This window comes from Mobula hypostoma, chromosome 1 (genome assembly GCF_963921235.1).
Source record: "Mobula hypostoma chromosome 1, sMobHyp1.1, whole genome shotgun sequence".
Taxonomy (NCBI): domain Eukaryota; kingdom Metazoa; phylum Chordata; class Chondrichthyes; order Myliobatiformes; family Myliobatidae; genus Mobula; species Mobula hypostoma.
This window is the reverse complement of record NC_086097.1, coordinates 201753201-201774999: the sequence shown is the minus strand read 5'-3', so window position 1 is coordinate 201774999 and position 21799 is coordinate 201753201.

The window sequence follows — 21799 nt, the reverse complement described above, 5'->3', positions numbered from 1 at the left end:
AGACGACTACCTTCCCAAAATGAAATGTTGCTGTCTGTATGACAACTGGAGTATCATCTAATGCCCCAGTTGAGCTGGAGTGAGCTGAACCCTTGCTTCTGTTCCTCCAGTGAAAAGAGAAATAGCAGAAACCAGAGGAAGAGGAGCAGAACAAAAATCAGTTGCTCTCATACCAGGTGTCAGCGTAAAATGCAAATTGCTGCGATGTTTGGACATGCTATCAGGAACTGTTGAATAGAATAATGATTTCTGTACCATATACAGTACAAACTCCAGTACATCCATTGTCATTCACCAGCGTTGGATCAGTTTGACCTGATCAAAGAACCCTTCCTGCTCCAGAAGACCACACAATCATCTGAAAGTTGTAACTAAGCTTACAGAAGTGTTTGTTAACTGAAAGCACAGCCAATCTTGCTTAGTACATAGCCTTTGTCCATTGAAGTAACATCAAATTGCAAAGCATGTAATAATAGAGCCAGAAAGACGGTAAGGTTTCCTGCCACATAAATATTTCATTCCCTTATTGGCTCTTCTCTATTGATGTTCAAATATTGTAAGTTGATCCAGAATTATATCAACTATGGCCCATCACTCATTAAAATAATATTTTATATTAATATAATAATCTTATATTAAAATACATTCCTTGGTGGGGTCAATCTTCTCATGACAAACAGATTTTTCCACGACACGAGGAATTCTGCAGATGCTGGAAGTTCAAGCAACACACATCAAAGTTGCTGGTGAACGCAGCAGGCCAGGCAGCATCTATAGGAAGAGGTACAGTTGACGTTTCAGCCCGCTGCGTTCACCAGCAACTTTGATATGTGTTGCTTAGATTTTTCCACAAGGCATTATAACAGTTTTAAATTGAGTTTCATATTTTAAGAGCGTTGCTGTCTGACTAAAGGTCCTTAACTGAAACATTTATTCTTGTTTAGCTCTGGTTTTCCTGAATGCCACTGTGAAGGGGTTTGACCTTGTAAATATCTTGTTCTATTGGGGTAAAGGGCTCCAATGGAAGGTGAAGTGGCAGGGGATGGGTTCTCTCTATGAAGAGAATAGGAACGTCAAGTTTAACTAATTCCTACATTGGTCATAATGTAGGCTGTAGCTGCTTTAACATGACTATATTGAGCTATCTATGTGCAATACGACATCAGAATTAGGATTATTAAAACCGGCATGTGATGTGAAATTTGTTAATTTAGCAGCAGCAGTTCGATGCAATACATAATCTAGCAGAGAAAAATAATAATAATAATCAAATCAATTGCATATATTGAATAGATTTTAAAAAGTGGAAAAACAGAAATACTGTATAATAGAAGTGAGGTAGTGTCCAAAGATTCAATGTTCATTTAGGAATCGAATGGCAAAGGGGAAGAAGCTGTTCCTGAATCGCTGAGTGTATGCCTTCAGGTTTCTGTTACCATCAGGTAGGAGGTACAGTGAGAAAAGGGCATGCCCTGGATGCTGGAGGTCCTTAATAATGGATACTGCCTTTCTGAGACACTGCTCCCTAAAGATGTCCTGCGTACTTTGTAGGCTTGTGTCCAAGATGGAGTTGACTAGATTTACAACCTTCTGTAGCTTCTTTTGTACCGTGCAGTAGCCCCTCCATACCAGATAGTGATGCAGCCTGTCAGAATGCTCTCCATGGTACAACTATAGAAGTTTTTGAGTGTATTTGTTGACATGCCAAGTCTTTTCAAATTCCTAATAAAGTATAGCCAGTGTCTTGCCTTCTTTATAACTACATCGACATGTTGGGACCAGGTTAGATCCTCAGAGATCTTGACACCCAGGAACTTGAAGCTGCTCACTGCCTCCACTTCTGATCCCACTATGAGAATTGGTATGTGTTCCTTCATCTTATCCTTCCTGAAGTCCACAATCAGCTCTTTCGTCTTATTGACGTTGAGTGCCAGGTTGTTGCTGTGGCACCACTCCACTAGTTGGCATATCTCACTCCTGTACGCCCTCTTGTCACCACCAGAGATTCTACCAACAATGGTTGTATCATCAGCAAATTTATAGATGTTATTTGAGCTACGCCTAGTCACACAGTCATGGATATAGAGAGAGTAGAGCAGTGGGCTAAGCTGAGGTGCACCAGTGTTGATCATCAGCGAGGAGGAGGTATTATCACCAAATCTGCACAAATTGGGGTCTTCTGGTTCGGAAGTCAAGGATCCAATTGCAGAGGGAGGTACAGAGGCCCAGGTTCTGCAACTTCTCAATCAGGATTGTGGGAATGATGGTATTAAATGCTGAGCTATAGTCGATAAACAGCATCCAGGTGGTCTAAAGCCATGTGGAGAGCCATTGAGATTGCATCTGCTATTGACCTATTGTGGCGATAGGCAAATTGCAATGGGTCCAGGTCCTTGTTGAGACAGGGGTTCAGTCTAGTTATGACTAACCTCTTGAAGCATTTCATCATTGCAGAAGTGAGTGCTACCGGGCGATGGTCATTAAGGCCTACTATTATTCTTCTTAGGCATTGGTATAATTGTTGCCTTTTTGAAACAAGTGGGAACTTCCACCCGTAGCAGTGAGAGGTTGAAAATGTCCTTGAATACTCCCGCTAGCTGGTTGGCACAGGTTTTCAGAGCCTTACCAGGTACTCCATCGGGATCTTCCACCTCATGAGGGTTCACTCTCTTTAAAGACAGTCTAACATCGGCCTCTGAGACGGAGATCACAGAGTCATCGGGTGCAGCAAGGATCTTCACAGCTGTAGTTGTGTTCTCCCTTTCAAAGCATGCATAGAAGGCATTGAGTTCATCTGGTAGTGAAGCATCGCTGCCATTCATGCTGTTGGGCTTCACTTTGTAGGAAGTAATGTCTTGCAGACCCTGCCCGAGTTGTCATGCATCTGATATCCCCTCCAACCTCATTTGAAATTGTCTCTTCGCCCTTGTAATTGCCCTCCGCAAATTGTACCTGGTTTTCTGGTACAGACCTGGGTTGCCAGACTTGAATACCACAGGTCTCACCTTCAGCAGGCGATGTACCTCCTAGTTCATCCATGGCTTTTGGTTTGGGAATTTACTGGAAGTCTTTGTGGACACACACTCATCCACACAGGTTTTAATGAGGTCGGTAACAACTGCAGCAAACTCATCCAGGTTCCAAGTTGAATCCCTGAATACAGGGATGGGTTTTCTCCATGAAGAGAATAGTAACGTCAAGTTTAAGTAATTCCTACATTGGTCATAATGTAGGCTGTAGTCGTTTTAATATGACTATATTGATGGAAGTTTGATTCTTCATTAGAGAGACCAAATATCTTCAAATTTGTGTCTAATATTATTATAGAAGACTACCACCCTCCAATATTGGGAGTCTATTATGCTCAGTGAAGATACTGGCCAGAGATGACTGAGGTGGAAGAGCCAAGGAAGGGGCATGAAGGCAATGTTACTGTCTGATTATATGGGAAAACAGAGAAGTAGCTCTCCGGTTCTCAGGGAGCACAAGGAAGAGAGAGGCTGACCAACAGGTGACAGGAGGTTTGAGGGAGTCCTTGAATGTCAGTGATTGTGGGCAAGGAAGAGTGGCCTTTGTCTAGCTCATTGTGAGGGAAGGATGTGTTGCTGTCTGGTTGTCAGTGAGTGAGCAGGTGTGAGGGCTGATGCTTCTGTGGTTGTTGTGTTGCAGGCTATAGCAGTGGAGCCCTCACACTTAAATACTTTATGGTGTACCAATTCCTCTTCCTGCATTACTCTATATTTCAGGGCTGTCAGTTCTACTGCCAACCTGCACTCCTGGCTGTAGCCCATGATCTCTGGGCTCTGCTGTCACAAAAACCTGGCCTTTGCAGTGCATCTCCTCCACTGGACTCCGATTGAACCCAGTTATCTCTGGGTTCTTCTAATTTCTCTTCTCCTGCCACTCTGTCCTTTTCTGGACAACATCATTATTCCTGTTTAGAGTAGGAGTCTTGATGTCAGAGTTGCACAGCAAATGCAGAAAATTTAGCCTGAGATTTCCTTTATCACATCTCCAAAAAGGAGACAACTGGGGAAAAAAACTACCTACTATATCAATCATAATGTATCACATTAAAGCAGAACTAGGACAAGGTGCAATGCTGGTTCAATGCTTTTTGAACACAAATCATTTTCTAGTCCTGCATGTTTGCCTTTTGAGACCCCACTTCCGATTATCTGTCCACTGAGCAGGAAGCATTCCTGTATACTCATGCTACAATCAATAAGTCATGAATTGACTAAATGAAATGAAATAATTCCTAATACTCCTGTAATGGCTCAGTGATATTCCCGTGGATGTGCAGACATCTGGAGCAGAAAGATGGAACACTCATTGTCATTACTGCACTGAAGTAGATTGCTTTGATTAGAACAACAAATTGATGTTAGCATTAGGCAGGAACCAGTTGGTCAAAGTTGTTCATGTTAATTGCATCTTTTTTCCAGTTTTGCTGGGACACTCAGTTTGAGCATAGGATAAATTAATAATGGGGTAGTATCTCAACTCTTACTGTCATGCCCAGATAATAAACACCCTTATAAATGAACTGGAGAATGCTTGGGATCTTTAAATGAACAGAGAGAAAAACCTATTAATTTCTTGTAGGAATCTGCTAGTGCCAAAGATATCACAGGTCTAAACATCAGTCTAATCCAGCCTTTTCTCTGTTCATTTCTAGTTCAATAAAAATACTGGGCCAAAAAGTGCAAAATGTCTCTGTTCATTGCAGAACCACAAGAAAAAAATAAACTCATTTTGCATGGTTCTCCACTTTTTTTTTGGCAAGGAGGTACTAAAGGATGGAGAGTAACTGCAGGGGAAAGGTTGGCTGACATTGGCACTCAAAGTTGGAGAGGTATCTGTAATGCAAGTCATTATCAATGATAAGTGACATACTGGAACGGGTATGAGGAGCCAGAACGAAGTGGTTAGAATAAGCACAAGGATGAACATGTGTCATTGGACTTACTTTCTTGAAATGTGACTCATATTGGTTAACACAGCAGTTTTAGCACTGAATCCAGAAGCACATTACCATAATCTAGGTACCCAGTTCTGACTCAGATTCTAAACATGTTGGAAATCCAAAGCAACACACACACACACACACACACACAATGCTGGAGGAACTACTTATTCTTTTCCATAGATGTTGCCTGACCTGCTGAGTTCCTTCAACATTTTGTGCGTGTGCAGATTCAGGTTTATTAATCATATGTATGTCTTAACAGACATTAAAATGCATAATTTCCATTAACATTGTTTGTGCTGGAGGCAGCCCACAAGTGTAACTACACATTCCTGTGCCCATATAGCAGGTCCACCATGCTCCACAGAACATCACAAGCATCAGTAAAGCAGGCCCTTTTCCCATCCCTCTCACCTACTCGCACACCCAGGACAGACTGCCTCTGGGCCTCCAGTCCTTGTCTGAGGATCCATGGACTCAGAGATATCGGCACTCTCACCCCAGGATGCCAACCATGGGTTTGACTTTCGGGCCTCAACTTCCAGACAAAATGCAGTAGTGTTTGCCTGGCCCTCGCTAGCTGATTTTTTTCCTTCACACCCACAGGGAATTGTGCATCCTTGTCTCCCCTCAGCATCTCTTTGAACAGGGTGGCAAGAAGACTTTGAAATGTATATAGCTTGCCCTTCCTGTTGACAGCTTCTTCTTTGCCGCTGTACAATTTGGCTGTATTCATTTAACCATATATGAATACAGCCAGACAAGACAGCTTTACTATAGGGTCAAGGTTCAAGACACATTACCAATAGTCACACACAGTAAGCACACACAAGATCACAACCACGTAATAAGAATCCCACAGCCCACCTCCCCCGGGATGCCACGGAAATACAATGACGCAGAATATGTGTGTGTAGAATTACACACACACACACCGTCCCCGCCCCCCCAAATGGAAGATCCATTGACACAGAAGAACACGATAGAGCCTAGAGCAAGCTGATTTGAAAGAGATTCAAAATTGGCAAAACATGGGAGAGGGATGACTGTGCATTTATGAAACTGCTGTGGGTGGCTTGGTACAGAAAGTAAAAAGGAGAAATGAAATATTCCATTTCAGAATTAGGCTGAAGCCTGCCAACAAATACTTAGAAAGAAGTGGGAGAAGATAGTACCATGCCTGTATATTGACATCACAGGCAAGTTCCCCCCACCACCCTAGTTTTAATTTCTTGGCAGTGTGGAGGAACAGAGGGATCCTGGTGCCCACATCTATAGATCCCTCAAAGTTGCTGCGCAAGTTGATAGGATTGTTAAGAAAGTGTATGGGGTGTTGGCCTTCTATAGTCTGGAGATTGAGTTCAAGAGCAGTGAGATAGTATCATGGCTCTGTAAAACCCTGGTTTGACCACACTTGGAATATTGTGTTTAGTTCTGGTTACCTCATTATAAGAAGGATGTGGATGCTTTAGAGGGGGTGCAGAGAAGATTTACCAGTATGTTGCCTGGACAAGAGTGCATGTCTTATGAGGATAAGTGGAGTGAGCTAGGGCTTTTCTCTATAGAGTGGAGGATGATGAAAGGGGAATTAAAAGTGCTGGAAAGATGATAAGAGGCATAGATAAAATGGATTGCCAGATACTTTTTCCTCAGGGTGGAAATGTCTAACACAAGTGGACATAATTTTAAGGTGATTGGAGGAAACTATAGGGAGGATGTCAGAGGCAAGTTCTTTACATAAGGAGTGGTGGGTGAGTGTGAGAGTGCCAGATACATTAGGTGCATTTAAGAAACTCTATATGTAGGCCCATGGATGATAGAAAAATTGAGGGTTATGTAGGAGGGAAGAGATAGATTGATCTTAGGGTAGGTTAAAAGGTCAGCACAATACTGGGACCAAAGGACCTGTACTGTGCTGTAATTTTCCATGTTCTAAAGATCAATGCAAAACAAATCTATACCCACAGATCTAGATCCAGGATTGAAAGTTCAGTGATTTGACTTCCAAATTATTGTCAGTTAATCGATCAAATGTCTACTGTCGTCATCTTACCATTTACACCAAAATCCCCAGATACTCTGATGCCTCACCTATTGAGGACCTAATTTATTTAGTCCCTATACCTAACATTTATCTGCTCATTGCATCCTTTTTGGACCCAATTTGTTGACGTAGAAAATTGGAGGATCACCTGTTTTCAATGAATTCATAAGAATAAATACCTCTCTCTAAGGTCCAACAGTTTTTTTAAGATTATGAGGACACTCAGTTCTAGTCTATTGTCATTTAGAAATGCATGCATTAAAAAATGATACAATGTTCCTCCAGCGTGATATCACACAAAAACAGGACAAACCAAAGACTAACACTGACAAAACCACATAATTATAACATATAGTTACAGCAGTGCAAAACAATACCATAAATTGATAAAGAACAGACCATGGGCATGGTAAAAAAAAGTCTCAAGTCCCGATCGACTCCTATAGTCCCCAATAGCAGGTGGCAAAGGGAGAAACTCCCCTGCCATAAACCTCCAGGCACTGACAATTGCCAATGCATTGGAAGCACCCGACCGCAGCCGACTGAGTCCATCTGAAAACTTCGAGCCTCCGACCAGCCCCTCCGATACAGCTTCCCGAGTGCCATCCTCTGCCGAGCGCTTTCAACATCGTCCCGGCCGCCAAAACAAGCAAAGCCGAGGACTCAGAGGCCTACTCCTCTGGAGATTCCGGACCAGACAGTAGCAGCGGCAGCGAAGCGGGCATTTCAGAAGTTTCTCCAGATGTTCCTCTGTGCTCTCACTTCTGTCTCCATCAAATCAGAATTGTGCACGGTACCCTACTTGACAAATACAGATACCATTCCACAGCGGCCGCGCGCGCTGCATCGTACTGCCAACTTCTCCTCCTCCAGTTTGATAGATTTTCAACAGGCCAAACCAAAATGAAGACAAGAGCATTCAAGAAAAGACAAGGAAATAATAATTGAGAAGTGGGGGGTGGGGGGAGAGGTACAAGGTCATCTTGAAGGCCACTGGACATACCCTGGAGCTCAGTGCAGTACATCCTGAAGAAGTGGAAAAATATGAAACCAAAGCCACACTGCCTAGGTCAGGCTGCCCCTCTAAACAACCACTGGAGAAGAATGGCACTTGTAAATGAGGCTACTGTGACATCAGCCATCGCTCTGAATGAGCTGCAGAAATCTGTGGCTGCAAATGGAGATGATGGTCATGGCTCCACAATTTCTAAGGCCTGGCACAAAAAGGGTATTTATGGAAGGGTGGCAAGGAAGAAGCCCTGGCTTAAAAAAAACATCTTTGCCTGTAAAGTGTCACTTAGAAGATACTGTAAAGATATGGAAAAAGGTCTTGTGGTTGGTTCAGACTAAAATGGAACTTCTTGGCCTCTCCAACCAACCTGGCACTGCCTGAGTAATTTTGGAAGGAGGATAGGACAAATCTTGCTCCACAACATTGGGCAAAGCTAGCAAGAAATTTCCAAAAAGACTACTGGCTATAATAGCTGCGAGATGTAGTTCAACTACAGTGGCATGCAAAAGTATGGGCACCCCGATCAAAATTTCTCTTACTGTGAATAGTTAAGCGAGTAAAAGATGAACTGATTTCCAAAAGGCATAAAGTTAAAGATGACACATTTCTTTAATATTTTAAGCAAGAAAACTTTATTTCCATCTTTTACAGTTTCAAAATAATAAATAAAGGAAAAGGGCCCGAAGCAAAGGTTTGGGCACCCTGCATGGTCAGTAGTTAGTAACACCCCACTTTCTATAGCCAGCTAAGAGTTTTTCAATTCTTGTTTGGGGGATTTTCACCCATTCTTCCTTGCAAAAGGCTTCTAGTTCTGTAAGATTCTTGGGCTGTCTTGCATGCAGTGCTCTTTTGAGGTCTATCCACAAATTCTCGATGATGTTTAGGTCGGGGGACTGTGAGGGCCATGGCAAAACCTTCAGCTTGCGCCCCTTGAGGTAGTCCATTGTGGATTTTGAGGTGTGTTTAGGATCATTATCCTGTTGTAGAAACCATCCTCTTTTCAACTTTGGCTTTTTTACAGATGGTGTGATGTTTGCTTCCAGAATTTGCTGGTATTTAATTGAATTCATTCTTCCCTCTACCAGTAAATATTCCCCGTGCCACTGGCTGCAACACAAGCTGAAAGCATGATCGATCCACCCTCGTGCTAAACAGTTGGAGAGGTGTTCCTTTCATTAAATTCTGCACCCTTTTTTCTCCAAACATACCTTTGCTCATTGCAGTCATAAAGTTCTATCAAAAGGTTCAAAGGAACATCTAAATAAGCCTGATGCATTTTGGAAACAAATCCTGTGGACTGACAAAGTTAAAGTAGAACTTTTTGGCTGCAATGAGCACTAAAAAAGTGAAATCAAACCCTAAGAAAAAGGTGACAAAGGATTAAAAGATGTAGAATCCTTGTGGGTAGAGTTAAGAAACTGCAAGTTAGAAGGACTCTGATGAGAGATACATACAGGTCTCCGAACAGTAGCAGGACGTGGGCTGCAAATTACAATAGGAGATAGAAAAGACATGGCGAAAGGGTAACATTATGACAGTCATGGGGTATTTCAATACGCAGGTAGATCAGGAAAATGAGGTTGGTGCTGGATCGCAAGAGAACATTTGTAGAATGCCTACAAGATAACTTTTTAAGAGCAGCTTGTCATTGAGCCCACTGGGAGAAAGGTAATTCTCAATTGGGCATTGTGTAATGAACTTGATTAGGGAGCTCAAGGTGAAGGAACCCCCAGCAGGCAATAATCATAATGTGATAGAATTCACCATGCAATTTGAGAGACAAAATAAAGTTAGAAGTTACAATGTAGTAGATAGAAATAGAACAGCATGAGAAAAGAACTGGCCAAAGTTGATTGGAAGTGGACACTAGCAGTGATGACAGCAGAACAGCAATGGCTGGAGTTTCTGGGAGCAATTTGAAAGGTGCAGGATAGATACATACCAAAGTAGTATTCTAAAGGCACGGTGATGCAACCATGGCTGACAAGGGAAGCCAAAGACAACGTCAGTGCAAAAGAAAGAACATAAATATAGCAAAAACTAATGGAAAGTTAGAGGATTGGGAAGCTTTTAAAAAGCAACAGAAGGCAACTGAAAATATCATAAGGAAGGAAAAGATGAAATATGAAGGTAAGCTAGTCAATAATATCAAAAAGATTATCAGAAATTTCTTTCTCAGATATATAAACAGTAAAAGAGGCAAGAATAGATATACTCCAGGAAAATGACACTGGAGAGGTAGTAATGAAGGACAAGGAAATGGCAGATGAAATGGGAGGACATCAGATTTTTGGATCATTGGGATCTTTTCCAGGGAAGATGGGACCTGCACAGAAGAGAGGGTTTGCACGTAAGCTGGACGGGGACTGATGTACAAGAAAGGTAGGACCATATTAATGGAGCTGTACTATCAACACCCACTGTTGATTCAGAGGAACAAATTTGTAGAGAGATTGCAGACTGTTGCAAGAAACATGAGCTTGTTATAGCAGGTGATTTTAACTGTCCAAATATTGACTGGAGCTCCTATACTATAAAGTTACCAGATGGGATAGTGTTTGTCAAATGTGTTCAGGAAAGTGTACTTAATCAGTACATAGAGATCTAATGATAGAGTGTGTGAAACTTGATCTGCCATTAGGGAATGAGACAGGACAGGTGACAAAAGTTTGTGTTGAGAGCACTTTGCATCTAGTGATTGGAATGCCATGAGTTTCAAAGTAAACATGGAAAAAGATAGCAACACACATCAAAGTTGCTGGTGAACGCAGCAGGCCAAGCAGCATCTGTAGGAAGAGGTGTAGTCTGTCCTGACGAAGGGTCTCGGCCTGAAACGTCGACTGCTCCTCTTCCTACAGATGCTGCTTGGCCTGCTGTGTTCACCAGCAACTTTGATGTGTGTTGCTTGAATTTCCAGCATCTGCAGAATTCCTGTTGTTTATGGAAAAAGATAGGTCTGATCTGCGGGTTGAGATTCTAAATTGGAGAAAGTCCAATTTTGATGTTATCAGAAAGGATCTGGTAAGTGTGGATTGGTACAGGTTGCTTTCTGGCAAAGGTGTACTTGGTAAGTGGGAGGCCTTCAAAAGTGAAATTTTGAGAGTACAAAACTTGTATGCACCTGTCAGAATGAAATGCAAAGATAACAGGTATAGGAAACAGGTGCAGGGAGATGTGTAGGACCTCAATATCAAGACATATTGAGGTCCTAGTTAAGGGACTGAATATGAGTATTTGGATAAACATGGACTGATTAGGGATAGTCAGCATGGATTTGTGCGGAGTAGGTCATGTCTAAACAATCTTATAGAGTTTTTCGAGCAAGTTACCAGAAAAATTAATGAAAGCAAGGCAGTGGACCTTGTCTACATGGACTTTAGCAAGACATATGACAAGGTTCTGCATGGGAAGTTGATCAAAAAGATTCAGTCACTTGATATTCAAAATGAGGTAACAAATTGGATTAGCTATTGATTTCGTGGGAGAAGCCAGGGAGTAGTAGTAGATGGTTGCTTCTCTGACTGGAAGCCTGTAACTAGTGCAGTGTCCCAGAGATCAGGGCTGGGTCTGTTGTCAATACTAATGATCTGGATTATTATGTGATTAACTGGATCACCAAATTTGTGGATGACTCAAGACTGTGGGGGTGTAGTGGACAACATGGAAGAGCTTGCAGCTGGAAAAGTGGACTGGAAAAATGGCAGAGGGAATTTAAAGGAGACAGGTGTGAGATGTTGCACAGTGGTAGCACCGACCAGGGTAGGTCTTATATTACATGATCAAATATGTCAAAGTCAGCATGATGTCCTTAAGGGAAATTCTTGCCTAAAAATCTGTTGGAATTCTTCTTGGAGCACAAAGGAGTGCGGTGGAACAAAGGGATCTGGGAATACAGGTCCACAATTTATTGAAAATGGCATCACAGGGGATAGGGTTTGTAAAGAAACCCTTTGGCACATTAGTCTTCATAAATCAAAATATTGAGGACAGGAGATGGGATGTTATGATGTTCTCCAAAATGTAGGTGAGGCCTAATTTGGAGTATTGTGTGCAGCTTTGGTCACTGACCTGCAGAAAAGATGCAAATAGAGTTGAAAGAGTACAGAGAAGTTTTACAAGGATGTTGCTGGGGCTGGAAGACCCGAGTTTCAAGGAAAGAATGAATAGGTTAGGACTTTATTCCTTGGAACATAGAAGACTGAGGAGAGACTTGATAGAGATATACAAAATTATGACAGGTATAGATAGGGTAAATGGACTGAGAATGGCTGGGACTACAACCAGAGGTCATGGGTTAAAGGTGAAAATTTTGAAGGGTTACATAAGACTCTTCACTCAGAGGGTTGTGGGAGTGTGAAACAAGCTGTCAGTACAAGTGGTGCATGCAAGCTCGATATTAATGTTTAAGAGAAGTTTGGATAGGTACAGTTGAAGTCAGAAGTTTACATACACCTTAGCCAAATACATTTAAACTCAGTTTTTCACAACTCCTGACATTTAATCCTAGAAAACACTCCCTGTCTTAGGTCAGTTAGGATCACTATTTTAAGAATGTGAAATGTCAGAATAATAGTAGAGAGAATGATTTAGTTCAGCTTTTATTTCTTTCATCACTTTCCCAGTGGGTCAGAAGTTTACATACACTTTGTTAGTATTTGGTAGCATTGCCTTTAAATTGTTTAACTTGGGTCAAACGTTTTGGGCGGCCTTCCACAAGCCTCTCACAGTAAGTTGCTGGAATTTTGTTCCATTCCTCCAGACAGAACTGGTGTAACTGAGTCAGGTTTGTAGGCCTCCTTGCTCGCACACGCTTTTTCAATTCTGCCCACAAATTTTCTCAAGATGTGCTCAAAATGTCATTTAGTATCTTTGAAATGCCATTCACACTCATTTTGTGGATTGACCGTGACAGCAGAGCCAATGTCCAATTCCATTTTAATTGATTTGCCACTCACTTCTGCTGCAAGCTGTATTTCTTGTTTCTTTACAATGTTTTACAACGTCAGTGTTAAGGCTACCCAGTCCTGTGTCACTCTCATCCTTATCAGATTTTTCATCAACAGCACGCAGATTAGTGCTCTTCTTGAAACTGCAGCTTGATTAGTGCTCTTCTTGAAACTGCAGCTTGACTTTTTATCTGCCCTGTGCAGTCCATTTAATTTTGTCTGCCCGAAGTGCTCTTCCTACGTGTCCTACTTTGTAGCATTTTCTCAAAATTTCACCTTTAAACCTACATTTGTATTTGAGCCCATGCCACAATGGTAACACAATTTGTTCTGCCAGGCAGGTCTCTGTTTGGATACTGCAATTTTGTTCACACTCACTTTCATTGCTGACTTTTAATTGCGACCATTTTGCACAGATACAACAATTTCAACTGCTCTTTTAAATGTGAGTTGTAATTCAGTTAGGAGCTGTTTGTGAATGGTTTCTAGTAAGATTCCACAAACTAAATGATCTCTCAGTGCATCATTAAACCCATCACTGAATTGACAATGTTTGGTCAATCTCTTCAATTCACATGGGCCAAGTGGTTAAGGCATTTGTTTAGTGATCTCAAGTTTGCTAGTTCGAGCCTCAGCTGTGGCAGTGTGTTTGAGTCCTTGAGCAAGGCACTTAATCACACATTGCTCTAGTGTCTGTGCAAGGAGTGGCGCCCCACACAGACTTCCAATCTGCGCCTTGTAAGGCATGAAAATGCCCGACGCAAGCCTCTCTTTACATATAACCTGTAATGAATTATGTAAACAAGAAAGAATGCTTAATTAAATGATATATTTACAAACTTCCCCTCCTGATTCCATCCATCTAACTGCTCACTCATTTTAATTCTTAGTATTTTTGAGTGTAGAAGCTGTGCAGAGGTAAACAGGTGTACACCAAAAAAAAAAATCATGAGAAGTTGATGCTCAGATACAAAATAATCATTAGGCCAAACAGAATTATTAGTGAATATCCTCAAGGACATTCAGATAAGATGAAGCTATGTTTTGGTCAGGCCTTTGCCAATTAATGAGACATGACTAATTTTTTTAATGAAAGGAGAAAGGGATCAACAGAGCACAGGTCATTCAGGCACACAATGATTGATAGGTTATTGGAAGCTGAGGGATACCATTTGGAGCAAGAACGATCAACATGGATTGACTAAACGAAGGCCACGCTCGACTAAGCTGTTTGAATGTTGAGGAGAGGTATGATTCTGACCTCAATTCCTTTGTGTAGAATTTGCATGTTTGGCCGTTAAATGCATGGGATTCCTCCGAGTGCTCCAACTGGCTGCTGTAAATTGTCTTTAGTCTGGTTAGGTTATTGATCAAACCTAGGGGAGAGGTGATGGGAATGTGGAGAGATTGAAAATAAATCGGATTGATATAGGATTAGTGTAAATGGCTGACTACACTCAGTTGGTGGAAGGGCCTGTTTTCATAGTGCATCTCCTCATAACTCCGTAACAAAAAATATCAATGAGTGCCATGCATTTGATAGTCTACATGGGTGTTACAGAGCACTTGACAAAGTTCTGTAGTACATATTAGATTAATCAGGAAACTGAAAGCCAATAGTATAAAAGGGAAAATAATAATTTCAACTGTAAGTTGGCTCAGTGAGGAAAAATATAGTTCATCTGCGCTACACTTTTTCATTAGTTTTTACACTTTATGCTATATTGTTATTGTTTTATCTCATTGTTAATTTTATTCTAGCTCAATAGACTGTCTAATGATTTGATCTGTATAAACAGTATACAGGTCAAGCTTTGCATTGTGTCTTGCTGTGTGTGACAATAATAAGCCAATACCAATAATATTAAAACTAGTTATGGGTTTGAGAGTAGAAAAGGGAGTTCAAAACTCAAAGATGTGGATTGATTTGGTTGGCACAAATTTGCAAACAGAATTCAATCTGTAAACGGTAGGTGATGGTTTGAGAAGGCAAATAGGTTAGGGGAACATGATAAATGCAGGGATACTCAGAAGTGTAGAGGAACACAAATCTCTGAAAGTGACAGGCCTAATATACTGACAGGGAGACCTAGAATGTTATACTATACTCATTAGGCCACAGCCCAAATACCTCGGTCACCATAATACAGGAATGTTGTGGTTGCACTGGAATATTGTGGTGGGCATAAAATTGCTAGGGCTGGAGAATAACAATTATTGACTCAGAGGGTTGCTTGCTTAAGGAGACCAAGGGAGGATTTAATTAATTTGTATAAAATTTGCCCAGGCAGCTTCATCAGGAAGGAATTATTTCTTTTGCTTATCAGCCTTCGAGGTTGATGGCCAGGATTCAAAGCATATTTATTATCAATGTATAAATTATATAACCTTGAGATTCATTTGCTTACAGGCAGCCTCAAAGCAAGAAACCCAAAAGAACCCAATTTTTTAAAAAAATCAACATGCAATGCACAGAGAAAGAGAGAAGAAAAAAAACAAATCATACAAACAATAAAAGCAAGCAACAGCATTCCAATCCAAATTGAGTCCAAGTAGACGTGGAGCCCAGAGCAGTCAGTGTCGGCCCACAGCGTCAGTCTCAATTCATCATAGAGGGCAGCAAATCACTGTGAAGCTTGCAGACACAAAGCGCGTAGCAGCCAGAGCAGTCTCACAATCTCAGCGCCACAGAGAGAGAGAGAAAAATAACTGTCATGGAAGAGCAAGTGTAATTGGCCCGACCCTTGCCTCCGGTCCTGACACCATGCATTTTCAGCCTGTCAGGGTCGGCATTTAAATCATCCAAACATCGGGGTCATCCCCTGCACTAGCACATGGACCGACCTTAACAACACGCTCTCGGCATCCACACGGTTCAACCCGAGTCAGCCCCACCTTTGCTCACGTCTTCATTGTGTGCAGTGATAGTTTACCATAATTTACCACAGAAAAAATTATTGACATCAATGGATCTGGGGTTGAGAGGGTAAACAGCCTTAAGTTCCTTGGCATCCACATCACCGAGGACCTCGTGGTCTGTACACACCAGACTTGTGGTGAAAAAAGCACAATAGTGCCTCCTTCACCTTGGATGGTTGAAGAAGTTTGGTACGGGATACAACTGAGAGCATCCTGACTGGCTGCATCACTGCCTGGTATGCGAACTATACTTCCCTTAATTGCAGGATTCTGCAGAGAGTGGTGAGGGCAGCCCAGTGCATGTGTAGTTGTGAACTTCCTATGTTTCAGCAAATTTACAAAGACAGGTATGTAAAAAGGGCCTGTAGGATCATTGGGGACCCGAGTCATCCTAACCACAATCTATTCCACCTGCTACCATCCTGGAAATGGTACTACAGCGTAAAAGCCATGAGCAACAGGCTCCAGGACAGCTTTTTCCACCACGCCATCAAACTGATTAACACACGCTGATTTGACTGTATTTCTATGTTACATTGACTGTTCTATTTATTATAAATTACTATGATTGCACACTGCACATTTAGATGGAGAAATAACAAAGATTTTTACTCCTCATACATGTGAAAGATGTAAGAAATAAAGTCAATTCAGTTTAGTCGTAATACTTGCCTTATTAAGCACCAGAAAGCTGTCACCCCACATCAGTAATGCCATCTTAAATTGGAAGATTTTTTTTCCCATGGAGGGATTATAAAGAATTGGTTTATCACAAATAAAAATGAGGGTCTGATGAAATGAACAGTGGAGGCTGACAATTATTGCATGGACCTGAGAATTCGGGTGGCAACATACTGAGAGCTGGGAATGGAAGTGATAGACATATGCAAAATTATGAAGGGCATAGGTAGGATCAGTAATTGGAAACTTCTCCCCAATAGCAAAGGTGACTAAAACTCATGGGTGCAGGCTTGAAAGGAACCTGGGAAGGATTTTTTTTCCCCCAAAGTGAGTGTATTCTGGAATGCACAGCTTGAATAGCTAGTGAAGGCAGGTACTCTCACAACATTAAATATGCAGCCAAACACTTGAATCACAGAAGGCATAGAAAGTTATAGATCAAGTGCTGGCAAATGGGATTAGTATGAATGGGGATGGTGGCATGAATATGGTTCACTGGTTGTGCGCCTAAGTGGGCAAGGTCTTTCAATGATTCTATTATAGTTGTTTTTCTATTATGGATTTATTGAGTATTCCCACAAGAAAATACGTTTCAGGGCTGTATATGGTGACATATATGTACTTTGATATTTGAATATGATGGGCCCCAAGGTCATGTTTGTGTTGTGTGACTCTATAACTAAACCAGCCAACTAAATACCATGGCAACAAGAAGCAGGTAGACCCTGGTTGCAGTGTATACCATCTACTGCATACCCTGTGGCAAAATGTCAAATTTTCTATTACAGCCCCTTTCAAATTGAAAACTACTACCAACTAAGAAGGGCAGCAGGCAAGTGGAAACACCAACACCTGCAATTTCCCCTTCTTCTCACACACCACTCAGATCTGAAAGTATATCCTCGCTCCTTTAACAGTACAGAGTTCAGATCCTGGCATTTCATAACAAACAACCCGTACATGTGACATTACCACTCAGACTGTAGTGGTAGATCATCACTTCTCTTTCAAAGGCATTCACAAATAAACAAGGTTGGCATTCTCAGCAGCGCTACGTTATGAATAAATAATAAAGAAAATCTTAGAAGCCTGCTTACTACTCAAAAGGCTTGTAATCCATTCTTCTGAATTTTAACACATCAGTTTAAATTGAGACATTTCATTTTGTTTCCTAGTTGTATTTTCTACTGAATTTGCAACACTTTAATCTTACCATCCTTTTAACAAGAGAATTGTATTAACCAAAATTACAATTAGATAAAGAACAAGTTTCTGCCAAAATCTGCCCTAAGTTATGACACAAAATCGATTTGAAGAAATCTGCTCTTGTTCGCACTCCTTCATGGGCTGTAATAATAACAGCATGTTCAACACCTGACTGAATGCCAGCAGTGTTGTGCATTACCTTCTAGCATCTGTTGCCAGGCAATTTCAGTCTGTTAGGAAAGAGTCTTGGCTTCATGCAGGAAAATTATTTCCATTATTCTGTCCCTGCAGTCATGCTAGTTACATTATCAATATTCCTCCACACTTAGCAGTCATAAATAACAATATCATACAGTTTTATTTGAAGACAAATCCGCAGTATTCCAGTTCTGAAAGAGCTAGTGGATCAGAAATTGTTCCTAAAATGTCCCTTTTATTCATTCTTATTCCTTCTTGAATCCTCCCTTCCAAACCAACTGCTCACCCCTCCTCTCTTCAGCATCTCCCTTAGAGCCACTTTCAGTCATGGTCACATCAGAAATATAACAATAATTTACAATAATAAACAAGCATCTGCTACTCACTGGCTGTTAGATGATACCCATGGCTCTATTATTTAGGTGTGCCATAGTCTTACCCATTTCAATGGTGGGATCATTCACATTGTCCTGGTCCATTGATCCGTCAACACAAACCAATTTCTAGACCAGTGGTGACCATTCAATCAATGCTAGCATTAGAATCATGGGGAGGGGTTGGGTGGGGAAGATACAAGACAGGAAGAATCATCTAGACAATCCCAAAATGAATAATCTTAAAATGTTTCCTCCTCTAATATCTATCTATCCTAGATTATGAAATTGAGGAAAAATATATACCTTAGCATCCACAAAGACTCTTGAAGGAACAAGAAGCTACTCTAACACAGGTGTGAAAAATTATATTCTGAAATGAATTAAAGTGTCAAAGAATGAGTTGAGCTTACATCCTGCGTAAAATCTAAAATAATGTAATGTCATAATTAAATTACTGGTTGCTTAAAGTTGTCATAGCCAGAGCCACTCTAACGCAGGTGTGAATAGTTAAATTCTGAAATGAATTAAAAATGTAAAAGAATGAGTTGAGCTTACATCCTGCATAAACACTAAAATAATATTACTAATACAATGTGATAATTACATTACTGGTTCTGTAAGGTTGTCAAAGCTGGGGGAGGTAGTGGGGATAAGTTCCCACTAGCTATTAAAAGCCCTCAGTTGCATGTGACAGACAAGTCCAGCTCCTGACCTTCGCATATGACTTAACTGCAAAGGCCAGTAGAACCATTTCTACTGACCGAAGAAAGGGCAAATGTGGGTTACTGGCTCCTTAAAACTAATTGCTTTGGGCAGATGAGGCTCGTGTGCCATGGTTGGCAGCTCACCTAGGAGAAGCAAAACTCTGATCTCAAACCTCTGCTGCCTTATGGCTACACCCACTCAAGGGAAGGCTTCAGGAGTAAACCCTGAGGAGAAATCCAGAGCTGGAGTCCCTAAGGCAGTCAACGCTGAGTGGCAATTTCTGCAATGCTTCTGGTGCCACACTGTATCAGTCTCTGTCGTTCCTCCGGATCCATCAACTACGTGGCGAGGAGGAGCCTGCTGCACGGGGAACAGTTTGCTTTACACATCTTACTGCTCTGGCTTGAGGGTCACGTAGACAGCTAGGAAGCATGGTCGGCCCTAACCAACAGAGGATCTTAATTAAGTTACTCATTTTGTTTAAATATTAAGAACTTTAGCAGAAATTAATCCTCAAAAGATAAGCATATTTTGTTTATATTACCAGACAATAACATTCATGCACAAATTTATTAAGATAAACTGGAGTTCATCATTTTGGTTTTCACATTAAGGAGACTACTCAAAGAACTCAAAGCAATAAAAACAATTAGCAATTGTCAGAGAGGTATCACTGTTATAAGCAGGTGTTGGTATTAAATATAGCTCCCTCTTGACGCATACCAACCAGGCCGCACCTGGCAACCTGACGCGAATAACATGTTCGCTGGTTGCTCCAATGCACCAGAAGCTAACTGCATTAAAGAAACAACAGGTTCTCCACCTGCTGGAGAAAAATCCCGTCTGGTTGTAAACAAAATGTAATCCACTTGAATAGCATCCCCGTCCGTCACTATAATACACTGACTTCAAAATCGATTAGTCTTTTTACCACAGTACCTGTAACACAAACCCAGCATTTAGACTTTCTCAAGGTAAGACACAGACACTGAAACATTATTCTATTCCGGAGTAGAGTGTAGTTATTACATTTGCATTTCTTCTCTGAATTAAAGAAAATGTTGTTGTTCCTTTTCATGCCTTCTAGCACATCGGGCAGCAACCTTACCATTTTTTAGTGTAATTATGTTAGGAAGCATTTTATAAAGAGCATATTTTCTATATGCCAAAAAGAAAAAAAAATGCTCTTTATAAAATGCTTCATAACATCATAAAGAATTGACAATACAGAGGGCCATTTAGTCTAACGTGCTATCCCTTGGCTGGCCCATTCTACCTGGATCAGTCAATGGGATCCAAGCCTTATCCCTCTCCAGCTCTTATCCCTGTAGGCCGTTGACTCTTAGAAGTGCAAGTGTTCAGCACACTCTGCCTCAGCTCAGGTTGGCTGAATTTTAAACAATTAACATATAAGATTTCAAAAAATTCTTAGAAGAATCATGACTTTAATCCATAAAAACAATTAAGGCTTGACCTAAAGTGCAATATTACACAGCACATCATTATTATCTGCAACAATACATATAACATCCTACCTGTTGCTGCTTTTACTTTTGCTTTTCCTTATAGATTCTGCCACCATCTCTGTTGCTCCTCCAATCTCCGCCTTGTGCCTCAGCTGCTGCTGGGGTCTCTGATTTCCCTCACAGCCTTCAGCCCAATCAATGCCACACCCCAGACTCACCTGTTCCTGCAGCAGACTACAAGGCCAAACTAAGCAGGTTCCTGGATTGGTGAGATGAACTGCAATGCACCAAAGAATGTATATGGAAAACAAATGCACAGAAAGCTTTTAATAACATGATATAGATGTATTTTTAAGAACAAAAACTGTCTATATTTGTTAAATTGTTTCCCTCATAGAAACAAATACGCCTACAGACATTTTGCAAATCACTGTAATTAAAAAATGTAAATATGTTTTTCTACAATTTTGTTTTTCATCTCTGTAAATGAGCCTCAATTCTTTCAACATCATTTGGCAATATAGTTGGGTCTCATTGTTTATTAGATTAAATTAAATTGTATTTGATTATAAAGTTTGATTATTGTAATGAAGATAAATATTGTCATGATCCTTCACTCCCACAGTTGGCAATACGAACTCTAATTAGGACTCAAAGAATTTCATTAAAATTAAGCATAAGACCATAAGACATAGGAGCAGATTTAGGCCATTCAGCCCCTAAAATATGCTCTGCCATTCCATCATGGTTGATTTATTATCCCTCTCAATCCCTTTATCCTGCCTTTTCCCGTAACCTTTGATACCTTGATTAGTTAAAAATTTATCAACCTTTGCTTAAATATACTCAACGACTTGGCCTCCATTGCCATCTGTGGCAATGAATTCCACAGACTCAACACCCTCTGGCTAAATCAATTCTTCCTCATTTCTGTTCTAAATGGATGTCCCTCTATTCTGGGGCTACATCCTCTTTCTGGTCCTACACTCACCCAGGATAGGAAATGTCCCCTCCAGATCTGCTCTAACAAGGTCTTTCAATATTTGATAGGTTTCAATGAGTTCCCCCTTCATTCTTCTAAATGCCAGCAAGTACAGGCCCAGAGCCATCAAACGTTCCTCATATGTTAACCCTTTCTTATTTATTCTCGTTAACCTCCTCTGGACCCTCTCCAATACCAGCACGGCTTTTCATTGATAAGAGGCCCAAAACCTGTTTTAATACTCCCAAGTGCGGTTTGACTAATGCCTTATAAAGCCTCAGCATTACATCC